This window comes from Rhipicephalus microplus, chromosome X (assembly GCF_043290135.1).
Source record: "Rhipicephalus microplus isolate Deutch F79 chromosome X, USDA_Rmic, whole genome shotgun sequence".
Lineage (NCBI taxonomy): Eukaryota > Metazoa > Arthropoda > Arachnida > Ixodida > Ixodidae > Rhipicephalus > Rhipicephalus microplus.
Window position 1 is genome coordinate 92,179,067 of NC_134710.1, and position 14,077 is coordinate 92,193,143.

General features: G+C 47.2%; 1 long non-coding RNA gene across 2 annotated transcripts; it reads right to left on the reverse strand.

Annotated features, from left to right (window-relative positions):
• Positions 1-322: 322 nt before the first annotated feature.
• Positions 323-9,335, reverse strand: LOC142775656 (uncharacterized). 2 transcript variants are annotated; one of them, XR_012886897.1, is made up of 3 exons: positions 3,409-9,312; positions 3,080-3,124; positions 323-2,521 (listed from the first exon to the last, which is right to left on the reverse strand). It is a non-coding gene; the product is annotated as an uncharacterized LOC142775656 (long non-coding RNA). The 2 variants fall into 2 exon arrangements; XR_012886896.1 differs by having other exon boundaries at positions 3,080-9,335.
• Between the last annotated feature and the right edge of the window lie 4,742 nt (positions 9,336-14,077).

The following is a 14,077-nucleotide window of genomic DNA, read 5'->3' on the forward strand; positions in this document are numbered from 1 at the left end:
ACAGTTCCAGTGCAGATGAAAGGTGCATGGACAAAATTCGTGTATTCAGCTTGACTAGGTTTGTGACCTTAATTGTAATTGCGAACCGGTATCACAGTATGCATAAATATCACACACATATACAACCACGGGTGATAGCTTGCTTATTCTGATTAAAATTGAAAGGTTGATATCGACATATTCAACCAACGCAATGTGTACGCGATATGCCATGTAGAGTAGCTATGCTCTAAACTAATCTTCGCAGGTTCGTTACATTTTACCCAATTTCTTGCCCATGACTGTAGGTTGGTAAATAAAACAACTTCTTCGAACACACATATTCTGTGTAAGGTTACATTTATTTTTATGCAGTACAAAATAAATTGAAATATGTAATGGCTCAAAAGAGAAATAACTAGAAACAAATTCAGCCATATCATTACCAAACTTACTCACCAATGATAAACGGATTCTCATTTAAAAAATACATATATACATACATACATATACGCACACACACATATACATATGTACACCCATACATACATACATACAATACACACATTCAGGTGTAAATATTAAAATGAATGGCTATAAAACAACAATTCTAATAAACTCATTTTGAATATACTACAGAAAGTAACTTACGAGAGAAATCCACCGGCACTGTTATGTCTGAACACGGTGTTTCTCGAACCATCTCGCAAAAGCTTGATGCATAGTTTTCCGCTGATGCCCAGTGAGAAGCACTCTTTATAAAAAACACAAGAATAAAGCCCTTGACAATGTCATGCTAAAGAAAAGGGCTGTGCATCAATATTTTGTACATGTCTGCAATATCACTCTATTTACATAGCTTGGCTCATTCACAAGCCACTAACAAAGCATGTTAGGACACTTGGCCTGAAAGTTGGCACAACGCGAGTAAATTCTAGACAATACATGAATAATACAAATATAAGCTACTAAGCTTCTTGGTGCAAACAGTGTTTACACTGACTACTGTAGGTGCCATTTCGTTTCCCCAAAACACTTCTCAAAAGTAGAATCAGCTTTATTTAGCTAAAAGTTTCTATTCTGGCGCGTCGTGGTGGCTCAACGGTGGAAGTGACTCTTTCGGCCAAGAAAACAAAGACCAATTATTTTTCCAGTTCGTGAATTCACCCCATTCTAACATTGAGGCAGCTGGTAGGAGTGCTTTTGGAGAGAGGAAACCACTACATTCCCACCAGTTGTGGCCTTGGGTAGCTACTTCACTTGGACAAAAATGATGAAAAACACTCTTCAAGAAGACTTCGAAGTTTGCACATCAACACAGTTCCCATACAGCTGTCTATTAGTCTGCTTGAAAAATATTGAGTTGACTGGTGGGCTAAGACTGTACACTATGTGAGGTGATGCTCCAGTGTACTGCATGTATGTCTTGCTGCTGGCCTCAACTGCGATGTTACTCAGCACATATGTGTAAATTAACAACTAATACTACGCCACTGCAAAGTATTTATGTGTCATTTGCATGAAACAGGGACCACAATAAAAGAACATAACAACATTTGCCTTCACAAAGTTCAAAAAATGTAAATAAATTTCCACAGAGTTTTCACAGTTCATCTGAGGATAGTAATATTGGTTGTAAACACAATCTGACTTCCACTAACAAACTATTCTAAGATGCCAGATTCAATATTAGAGTATACCAGCACTTTTGTAGGGCTAAACAATTGTACAGGCACCTAGAAAAACACAAGTGAATGCATGCTATAGCTACATATAAAAATAAATACTTTTATTTCTAGTCTCAGTAGAGCTGCATAGATGATAAGTCACTTGCATTACATTATGGACAAACCTTTCCGAGCAAAGTATACATTTAAAAAGTTACACTTACACAGTAGATAAGTAGACTGTTGAAGGACGGACAGGCAGTGGGATAATACCCAAGCACTAAAATCTACTGTTGAGATATACTAGGAGTAGTGATGATCCTCTTCCTTCCAAATAAAATAATCCAAATAGATTCACTTCCCAGAGCTTATACACTCATGGCATCATTGGTGCTATACAAATGAGTGTACACTGAAGGATTACATCGACTAAGTACATGATTACTGCATCCATGGCTTTACTTCTTGTACTACAAAGAATGCAAACACAGTTACCATTGGCGACCATGGATGCTGTGATTTCTGGCATGCAAATGTAGAGGCACGCAGGCACTTAACACACATGTTAAAAACTTCAGCTCAAAAATATTTGCCCTCTAACACTACAGCAGCCTTTAAATTAGTGTCATAGTTTGGTATCTTCCATGCAAAATTTAAATAATTTCGAATGCAAGCAAAGGAACTGCTGAATAATGCACTGCTAAGAAGTTAAGCAGCAGCTGCTCCTGACATCACAATGTGCTCTTTCTGCTGTTGTAAACTTTGAGCAGGAGAACAGTCACTGGCAGTCCCTTTATACTTGTTGGTCTTCTGTGCTTTGTTCTTCATACACTGTACATGACCGTGGAGCACCAAACCCCTTGTTACTGCTGGAACTTAGAAAAATACAGATCATTGTTACAACCATGCTACATGCAAGAGTGTATAGTTGTCAATTATGTACTCATATTTACAGATATTGTATTTTCAGAAGCCAATGACAAGCCTCAACACACACACACACACACACACAAACAGTGAAGGCTGAAAATATATTTAATATGATACAAGAGCAAAACCACAATGTTATAGATGAAGGCATGAAACTTCTGACAGGCATAAAAAGCCAATAGAGTTTCTTTTATTTCGACTTTACACTAGGTGTGAGAAGTAGACCACAAATAAGTTCACTAAGAAACACAAGTTAGACTGCATTACAACACAACAGCCAATGTTGATAACTTTAAGGCTGTCTAACATAGCCAGCTCACCATACCGCATATAGCAGCAAATGGGCAGTCTAGAAGACACAAAGAACTTGTGGATTATGAGTGTGCTGGTTGCTGACATCTATTATTCTAAAAGAAGAAAACCTTCCAAAAATGCACTTCATCAGGGGAAATATTCATACGCAACAAATACAACGGGCTCTTACAGGTGCCACCAACACTCACCATTATTGTTGATACCAGTGTCTTGCCGGATGAATATGCTGCGTCCTGCACAGAACACCAAAGGAGCGCTCCATGACTTGGATTGCATGTGTGCTAGCTGCATCGCTCTGCTGCTGAAATAGGCTAGCCACAGTCAGAGAAATGAGAAGCCATGGCTTTGAAACACACTGAACGTCACCTTTAGAGATCAACAATGCAGACTTAGGTCAGGTACAATTTGTAAAAAAATATATATCACTATGCAATCGTGGTGAACATGTTCAGCTGAAGCACAAGCAACAGCACTGAGAGAGAAAAAGCTACATTAGGTAAAAGATGCAGTTACTGGCCTTATGTCATCTGAGGCTTCTTCAATAGGTCTTTCTCCTTGCAAGTTGTGAACAGCCAGGCAATTTTCACCCACTTGCCATTTCCTTCCAGAGCACTTGATCCACAGAGGGAGTCACAAGCTGGAGAGCTCAATAAGGAATCAAAGTATTTGTGCTCGTTTCAAAGCACAAGCTTTTGAGTCTCAGATTATTGAAGTTTCATTCATAAGCTGCAGGCTTTCAGCTTTCAACATTCTTAATTATCTTGCAATTTAGTCCTATAAATGTTGAATAAGAATTATGTGTAAGAATATTACAGGTATCCACTGAAAGCAACCATGCTTGGGTTTTCAATTTGTGCACAGTAAGTGGTGTTCACGTAATCGTTTGTATTAAAGAAAAACTATCCTTGCAGCCAGCCGTTAGGCAGTTTTGTGCCCTCGAAGCTCCCAAGCAGATTGCAGTCCTTCCAGATGAGGCTGCCATGCATGCTTCGACGCCCCATCTGCTGAATGATAACAGTCCGAGCAGTGACATAGGCTTGCACAGTTAGGGAGAACGTGTCCTTCCTATTTTTGTACAGGTGCTCCAAGTAATGATGAGGATTGGTGTGCCAGAATGTGCAACCGATGCATCACAGGACCTTAACAAACCAATCTCTGCGATCTGTGAAGAGCCAAAAACGAGATATTTAAAAACGATCATTAAAAGCACTCACTTCTAATACTTATTTGAGGAAGCTATCACTTCGTTAAAGTGACCAAAGTCTGCTATAATCACTTTGAAATAAACTGAAGCCTCATGTAAAATTTACGTACCGCAATATATACGTCCTACTGAAGTATAGTGCTACCACAGTGGTAATCATCTATAGAACTAATTTTCCAAAATAACATAAATTTTTAAGTGCAACCTGGCTCCTGAAAAATAAATTCACATTAACTTTCCAACTATCAAACGTGGTCAATCGACAGGCCCAACCTCATAATCAAACAAGAGCTCACTTGTATCAAATCACAAAAAACTTTTTATGTATTTGCTCCATAATATATGTATGTATATAACAGTAGTAGTAAATATTTCATGCTTCAACTTACCATAGAGAAACATTACATCTGATGGGCTTAAAAACTTGCACACGTTATAGAACTGCGTGAATTATAGTACCAGCGAAATTTAGTTCTGCAATGTGAACTCACCGATGGCAGCATTTAGTGGTCGTCGGTGTCATAAGGAACCAAGTACGGCGAACAGGCAAAGGGCATCTGCAGACTGGAAGCTGCCAATGACAGCAATGAAGGGCTGGCCAGGCGTGCACGTCCATTGATAAAGCGTAAGAACTGGCCATGACGGGCTGTTGTCAAGGCTCTAGTGCCGTGCAAAACGATGGCCAGACGAACTCGGAAACCTGTAGTTAGGCGATATTGGCCTACAACTTCATCCAAAGCAAGGCACCGGTGAAATCTTTGCTTTTTGGGGGGGCTGGAGGGAAGCTTGACGTTCACGGGCTCTCGCTGCCACATAGAACTCTCAATTTGTTACCGAAGAACAGTCTAGGCGCGCTTCCAAAGTAACACGATCCACAACAGAATGTAGCATCTCGCAGTTTTGGTTGATCACATCACAGCGCTAGGACTATGGTTATCACAAAAAGGAGAAGTGACGACTTAACTAACAAAAGCGCCAAGCTGCCCCACCACGACTTCGCAGGCAAAATAGTTATCAACGCTGTCTTTCAAGTTTCGGTCACACGAGCACAGCTTGTTCACAAGTCTTGGAACGTCAACACAGCACCACTGTTCACAACGAACATCGTTTCATTCCCGAACAGTACATTGCTCTCAAGTAAATAGAAGCGTGCGGGCTAACTAGTGGCGAAGCAAGAACCGAGCGCGTAGTTCATACGTTTCCGTACGTACTTGGGGTCACTCAAGTAACGTGTCAAAACGCTGTCAATTCGAAATGTCGCACAGCACCAAAGTTAGAGACTAGAAAGTCAAGCGAACGAACTGTTACCGGCACACAAACACACATTGCAGGCTTCTCGAGTGCCAGTTGTCGTCGATACATCGACGCCGATCCCCGCTTGATAACCACACCGACGCACAGGCTTCGCTGCGCTTCACCGTACACCATTGCACTGCCACAGCTTTCCGCACTGCTTACACGCACCGAAAAAGCTGCTGTAATCACAACACATCCGGTCAAACGCTGAAGTAACTCGTGCGAGAAGCGTTTGCTGAAAGTCGCACCGACCGATATGCTGTTTACGACGCCATGTTGTTTTCGACAACTGCGCAGCACATAAGATGATAAGAGAGCTCTTAGAAAGTACTTGCACTATTTTCACGGCGTGAAAAAAAATTCTCTTATGTGCGAGGGGGGTGATATGACGAACAGAACAGCCGTGCCGGATGAAAGAAGTGTTTTGGCAACGTCACGGAGTGAGCTGATGTAGAGGGTATTGCTTCACAACCAATCACAAGCTGTGCCTGTCGGCCAAGCCGTCGTCTGCTCGCGTTTGTCGTCTGCTTCGATCAGAGCATGCGACAGGGGATTCGCCTTCGCAACGCTATTATTCTCAGGTCAAGTGGTCGCTACGTCGCACAAAATACATGTCAGTGGCTCGCTCTACTTTTGAATGATGTTCGTGCGCCAAGTTAAATGGCTGGTAATTGACGCAGGGATGAATTCAGCCAAGGTTTGCTCTAGAATCGTGAGAGTTGGCATATTTTTGGTGTCATACAAAGTTACTAGGGTCATTTCATTCCGATTGCTTGCCATGGTATGACGGTCCATATCGGTGTCTGAACAGTGAAGGTGAAGATGCATGATTTGTTTGTAGTTCCATGCGTAATCATGCGCACCCCTAATACGCTTTGGTTTACAAAGTACGCTTTGTTCCAGATCGTCCCAAAGTGTATCGACAGCTGTATTTCAGAGATCGCAACCATTGGACAGTTAGAGCCAATGAAAGTACACTAGAGCACAAACTTTAGGAACCACTCACTGAAAACTTCCTCTCATTTTTATTTCCAATAGCGTGCAAAGAATGTGCTCCCATTAACCTCTTTGGTGGTAATTTCCACCAATGAGGCAAGGATCTCGAGTCGCACTTTTAATTGGATGAGATGGGGCGCAACACAACAACATAACAAATAAGGTTAATCCTATTTCATGTCGCGTTCGAATGCACCGACCATTCACGTATCACATTGGTTTTCATCCAATCACAAATCGTTACATGCGTAGTTTTATGCCATTGACGCCCAATAGAATTCTTCAATTACTGCGACTTCGAACTTATTGGACGATGGTGGTTGTCAACACCATCCACTGCGTACAAGGGAAACAACACGCGAAGCTCAAAGCGCCAAAAGAAATAAAAACGCACCAGCAGTCATCAGGCAGCCCTTGATGGGCGTGAATTAACTCAAAACCAGCCAGGGCACCAAAGTATACCGCTGTGGCAGCAGGTTCTAAGTAGCCACATTGTTCCTAAGAGTGGTCCGGACCACTCTTGGGATTTTCTCTCAGCCATGCTGTTTTTACGCACAATTTCGCTTCGTGAATCCACTTACGAGCACTTTTCGGTGACGTAAGCAAATATAGCAACTGCATCACCATCGCTGACATGTTCCCGGGCAGTCACAGCGCGCTTTATTTGCAGCGGCCGATGTGAGAACTATGGCCTCTTACGACGTTTTTTCGTTTCGTGAATCGACTTACGCAAGAAAATTTCTCTTGCGCAAAAATGTTTTCGTAAGTCAGTTTTGTGAATCCGGGCCCAGAATCGCATGTGACACCTGATTCACATGACTTCCGCTCACGTCGACCAGACTTCAGCCGACGTCGATCTCCTTCACCCCGTCTTCGGTCTCCTTCCCCCATGCTTCGCCGTTCCAACCACGCCCAGGAGGAAAACTAACAGTTGCAGTTCCTGAGGCAAGAGCTGCGCCACCGACAAAATTTCCAAGGCATCATCTATCGCCCCCTAACGAGATTGCCGTGTTTGTGGACGGTTTCGCCACAACTGCTCTTGTCGACACAGGTGCCGCTATTTGTATAATCAGTGAAGTGTTATGCCGCAAACTGAACAAAGTGACGACTCCACTGGTTGAAATTTCTTTACGCACAGCGAGTTCACAGCACGTCCACCCTTCTGCCACATGCACTGCTCGTGTTGTGATTCAAGGAGTGCTTTACATCGTTGAATTTGTCGTCCTTCCGCATACCTCTCATGAAATCATCCTGGGATGTAAGTTTCTTTCCGCTAATTATGCGGTTGTCGACGGCGCTCGTGCTCAACTAGTTTTGTTTCCATTCAGAATGACATTCATAGATCGCCCTTGTTCACCCAAAAAGGTGATCGTCGCCACTGACGTCGTCATTTCTGCTTTTTCGGTCGCCGTGGCCTATTTTGTGCTACTCCGTTTCTGATTCAACTGCCCTATTTATGCCGTCACAAGAATGCGCTCGTCGCCGGAACCTTGTCGTCCCGTTTGCTGTCATAAAACTTGCCGATGGCTCCAGTGCCGTGTACGTGTGCAATTCGTTCCCTTGTCCCGCTACCTTATTGCATGGCGAATGCATTGGGAGTCTTGACACTTATGATGACATCTTTCCTTTCGATGCCCGTTCTGATACGACACCGATGTCCGTGGATGCTGTCACAGCTGGCACCGCGCCCTCACTACCTGACGAAAACGTTCTGTTGCGCAGCGTAGACACCGGCCTTACGCAAGACCAGCGCAATCAGCTCATTCAACTACTTGACCGTTTCCGCGCCTCCTTCGACCACGGACAACCTCCCTTGGGACGCACGTCAGTTGTCGCTCACCATATCGACACCGGTAATCATACTCCACTTCGTCAGCGCCCCTACCGCGTCTCGCAGGCCGAGCGTGACGTCATCACTCAACACGTCGACGAGATGCTGCAACGTGGTGTTATTCAGCACTCACACAGTCCTTGGGCTTCGCCAGTGGTCCTCGTGCGAAAAAAGGATGGCTCCATCAAGTTTTGCGTGGATTATCGTCGACTAAACAACATCACACGCAAGGATGTTTATCCCCTGCCACGCATTGATGACGCCTTGGATTGCCTTCAAGGTGCGGAGTTTTTCTCTTCACTGGATCTGCGCTCTGGATATTGGCAAGTACCAATGGCTGAACCAGACCGTCCAAAAACGGCGTTTGTGACCCCTGACGGCTTATATGAATTTAATGTAATGCCCTTCGGTCTTTGCAATGCGCCTGCGACTTTTGAAAGAATGATGGACAGTGTCCTCAGGGGACTTAAATGGCACATCTGTCTTTGCTATTTGGACGACATAGTTGTATTCTCGGCGAATTTCGAAACTCATCTTTCCCGTCTGGAACAAGTTCTCCAGTGCCTTACGGCAGCCGGGTTGCAACTTAACTTCAAGAAATGTCGTTTTGGCGCCCGCAAACTCACAATTCTCGGCCACGTCGTTTCAAAAGAAGGAATATCGCTAGATCCTGCCAAACTGCGTGCCGTTGCCGAGTACCCCAAGCCTACTACCCTAAAGGAGCTTCGTAGTTTCATAGGCTTGTGTTCCTATTTTCGGCGTTTCATTCGCAATTTCGCCTCTATAATTGCCCCTCTGACTCAGCTTCTCTCCCGTAGCGCGGACCTCTCAGGCTGGAATTCCCACTGCGATGAGGCATTCACGGCGCTACGCCGGCTACTCATCTCTCCGCCAGTTCTCCGCCACTTCGATCCCAATGCACCCACTGAAATTCACACGGATGCAAGCGGTGTCGGCCTCGGTGCCATTCTCGCTCAACGCAAGGATGGCTGCGACGAGTACGTTGTCGCCTATGCTAGCCGTACACTAACGAAGGCAGAGTCCAACTATTCCGTCACGGAAAAGGAGTGCTTGGCTATCATTTGGGCTATAGGAAAACTTCGCACTTACCTTTACGGACGCCAGTTTGATGTTGTCACAGATCACCATGCCTTATGCTGGTTAGCGTCCATGAAAGATCCTACTGGCCGCCTCGCTCGTTGGGCTTTACGCCTTCAGGAATACGATATCCGTGTTGTTTATCGCTCAGGACGCAGACATTCAGACGCCGATGCACTATCCCGTTCTCCACTGCCTCCTGACCTTGCCTGCTTATCAACTGCCATTTGCGATTCGTCATCGTTGAGCATCACTGACATGCCATCCGAACAGCGCAAGGATCCCTGGATCAATTCTTTGCTCGACGTCCTCTCTCACAGTTTGTCAGAAACGACTTCACGCTCCCTCTCTCGTCAAGCAAGACACTTTGCTGTCCGTGAAGGCTTGTTGTATCGCCGCAATTACGTGACGGATGGCCGTAGGTGGCTCCTTGTCATCCCTCGTCATTTGCGTTCGGACATCTGCGCTGCCTTTCACGATGACCCCCAGTGTGGCCACGCTGGAGTATTTAAGACTTACTCTCGCCTTCGCCTAAGATACTACTGGCGCGGCATGTATCGGCACGTTCGCCAGTACGTTCGGTCATGCACCACGTGTCAACGACGCAAGACGCCTTCTCACAGCACTGCTGGCCCTTTGCAACCCTTAACCTGCCCAGCGAGACCATTCGACCGCGTCGGAATTGATATTTATGGTCCTCTACCCAACTCTCTTCGAGGCAACCGGTGGATTATCGTCGCCGTGGATCATTTAACACGCTACGTTGAAACATCTGCGCTGCCTGCTACCACTGCGAAAGACGTTGCGTCCTTTCTTCTTCACCATCTCATTTTGCGACACGGTGCACCTCGTGAATTACTTAGTGACCATGGACGCGTGTTTCTCTCGAACGCCGTCGACGAGCTACTCAAGGCATGTCGCACTGTCCATAGGAAATCCTCGGCATACCATCCCCAAACCAATGGCATGACAGAAGGCTTTAACCGTACCCTTGGAGATATGCTTGCCATGTACGCTCTGACGACCACACTAATTGGGACCAAGTGCTCCCTTTTGTCACGTACGCGTACAACTCTGCGCCACAAACAACCACTGGCTTTTCTCCTTTCTTCCTTCTGTACGGACGTGAGCCATCATGCTCCATGGACACCATTCTCCCTTACAGGCCTGATGTTTCCGAAGCGACGCCTGTTTCCGAAGCAGCTGCTTATGCCGAAGAGTGTCGTCAACTCGCTCGCTCATTTACCGCACAAGACCAATGGCGCCAGAAAACTGACCACGATTCCTCTGCGTCTACTGTACACTATAACCCAGGAATGCTGGTTTGGCTCTGGGTCCCGTCTACCCCTCCCGGTCTTTCCCCGAAGCTTTCGTCGAAATACCATGGCCCCTACCGTGTGGTGCGGCAAACATCTCCTGTCAACTATGAAGTTGAGCCCATTGATCCACCCTCGGACCAATGCTGCCGTGGGCGTGAAACAGTACACGTATCACGCCTCAAACCGTGCTATGACCCCCTTGTCGTGTCCTTTCCTTAGGTCGCCAGGTTGGCTCCTTTCTGCGCGGGGAGTAATTGTACCGAAGCATAGTGGCGCCAGCTCTGTGCCAGCGTGAAAGAAGACGTTGACGTCCGTGTGTGGCTCGTGCTTGCCGGGTTCCTGCCTGTACCAGCTTGTTGCGGCTAACGTTTCTGGAATAATAACCTGTGTTTTTACGCAACCTTGCTGGTTGCAATATATATATATATATATATATATATATATATATATATATATATATATATATATATATATATATATATATATATATATATATATATATATATTGTGAAGAGGTTTATTAGCCGTTAAAGGCAGCGACGAGACAGCGTGAAGAACCGTCCAGCGATCGGCACAGCAACGAACCGGAGCACGAGCCGAGAGAGCCGGGCGTTGGCGATGCTGCTTGCTGCTGGCACATCTTCTTCTTCACAATCGCCCCCGCTGAAAAAAGAGCCATCCTGGCGACCTAAGAAGTTTCAGGGAGAGGCTCATGATACGGGTTTAGGCGGGAAACATGGACGATGTCACGTGCACGCCGGCGCATGTCCTCCGATCGGGAAACTGGCTCAATTAGGTAATTAACCGGAGAGGTTTTCTCTAAAACGGTGTAAGGCCCCTCGTACCGGGGGACAAGTTTTGATGAGAGTCCCGGAGTTTGGTATGGGATGGCAAGCCACACGAGAGACCCTGGGGCATAGCTGGGATCCGGAAGAGAGGTGCAACGGTTTTCTTTCTGGCGTTGCTGCTCGTCCGAGGTGAACGCACGGGCGAGCTGGCGGCACTCTTCGGCTTGTCGAGCAGCATCGGAAATAGGTGGACATTCTGAAGCATCAGGATGGTAGGGAAGTAGAGTATCAATTGTATGGGAAGGGTCACGTCCATAAAGAAGAAAGAAAGGTGAAAATCCCGTGGTTGCTTGTATTGCAGTATTGTATGCAAATGTCACGTATGGGAGAACACGGTCCCAGTTGCTATGATTAGATGCCACGTACATCGAGAGCATATCACCCAGCGTGCGGTTAAACCGTTCCGTTAGCCCATTAGTCTGCGGGTGGTATGCTGTCGTTTTCCGATGAATGACGTGGCATTCCGAAAGCAGAGCTTCGACGACCTCGGAGAGAAAAGCGCGGCCTCTGTCACTAAGGAGCTCTCGAGGTGCGCCATGTCGAAGGATAAATTGACGTAAAATGAAAGAGGCGACATCCTGAGCGGTAGCGCTCGGTAAAGCGGCTGTTTCGGCGTAGCGTGTTAGATGGTCGACCGCCACTATAATCCACCGATTGCCATCTGATGTCAATGGAAGGGGGCCGTAGAGGTCAACGCCAACGCGATCAAAAGGCTTGGCAGGGCACGGAAGTGGCTGCAATTCGCCAGTAGCACGTAGCGGTGTTGATTTGCGTCGCTGGCAGTCAGGACAGCACTGCACAAATTTGCGTACGAAATTGTACATGCCGCGCCAGTAATAGCGATGGCGAAGGCGTTCATATGTTTTGAACACCCCGGCGTGGCCACATTGTGGATCGTCGTGAAGAGAAGCGCATACCTGCGATCGCAAAGCGCGTGGAATGACCAGTAGCCACCGGCGGCCATCAGGAGAGTAGTTGCGTCGATGGAGAAGTTGATCGCGGATGGCAAAATGGAAAGCTTGACGTCGGAGGGATCGAGATACCGGAAGGTTGGGCGTACCGGATAGATATTCGAGAAGAGATGCGATCCACGGGTCACGACGTTGTTCGGTGGCAATTGAGTCAAGATTTAACGATGACAAGTACTGGAGGCACGTGTTTCCGCACGTCGGATCTGGTGGCAAATGTGAGCGGGACAGGGCGTCAGCGTCAGAGTGTTTGCGTCCACAGCGGTATACGACGCGAATGTCGTACTCCTGGATGCGGAGTGCCCATCGCGCAAGGCGGCCAGAAGGGTCTTTCAGCGTGGAGAGCCAGCAAAGCGCGTGGTGATCAGTTACTAGATCGAACGGGCGGCCGTATAAGTACGGCCGGAACTTTCCAAGCGCCCACACCAGAGCCAAACACTCTTTTTCTGTCACGCTGTAATTAGTTTCGGCTTTCGTCAGAGTGCGGCTAGCGTAGGCTACAACGCGTTATTCGCCATCTCACAGTCCCTGGGCGTCTCCTGTCGTCCTGGTGCGTAAGAAAGACGGATCTATCCGATTTTGCGTAGACTATCGTCGTTTGAATAAGATAACCCGCAAGGACGTATATCCTTTGCCGCGCATTGATGACGCCATCGACACCCTTCACGGAGCGGAATTCTTCTCGTCGCTGGATTTGCGGTCTGGCTACTGGCAAGTTCCAATGGCTGAAGCCGATCGCCAAAAAACTGCATTTATTACACCTGACGGACTATACGAGTTTAACGTCATGCCCTTTGGGCTTTGTAACGCGCCCGCCACGTTTGAACGACTTATGGATAATACGCTACGTGGCCTCAAGTGGAATATGTGCCTCTGCTACCTCGACGATGTCGTGGTTTTCTCGCACGACTTTCCTACGCACCTCCTTCGCCTCAGGCAGGTTTTGACTTGTCTGACCAACGCTGGCCTGCAGCTTAACCTGAAAAAATGCCGCTTCGCTGCACGCGAGCTCGTCATCCTAGGCCACATCGTGTCGAAGCACGGCGTATTACCTGACCCAGCAAAACTTCGAGCAGTCGCAGAATTTCCCAAGCCGACGACCATGAAGGAACTTCGCAGTTTTGTAGGCCTATGCTCATATTTCCGGCGCTTTGTTCGCAATTTCGCCTCCATCATGTCACCATTAACCCAGCTTCTTCGCGGTGACGTGAACCTCTCCTCCTGGTCCCCTGCATGTGACGTTGCCTTCACTACTATGCGCCGTCTGCTCACCTCGCCACCTATTCTTCGCCACTTCGACCCGACGGCTCCTACCGAAGTGCACACCGACGCCAGCGGCGTCGGGCAAGGTGCTGTCCTCGCGCAACGAAAACCCGGTTATTCAGAATGAGGGCGATCGCCGACGAGGAGAGGGTGCGCGCGGCGTCACAAAGTCGGGGTCGTTAGGAGGGGCATAGCGAGGTGACGAGACCGGCCCGTATTGCGCGAAGGGTTGGCTGCCGGTTTGCGACGATCGGACATAGTCGCCGAACGCCTGAGGTCGACGGCGGCAGTAGCGAGCAACGTGTCCGGGAGTGAAGCAGGCGTAGCAAATCGGTCGGTTATCGGGCGTCCTCCAGGGATTGG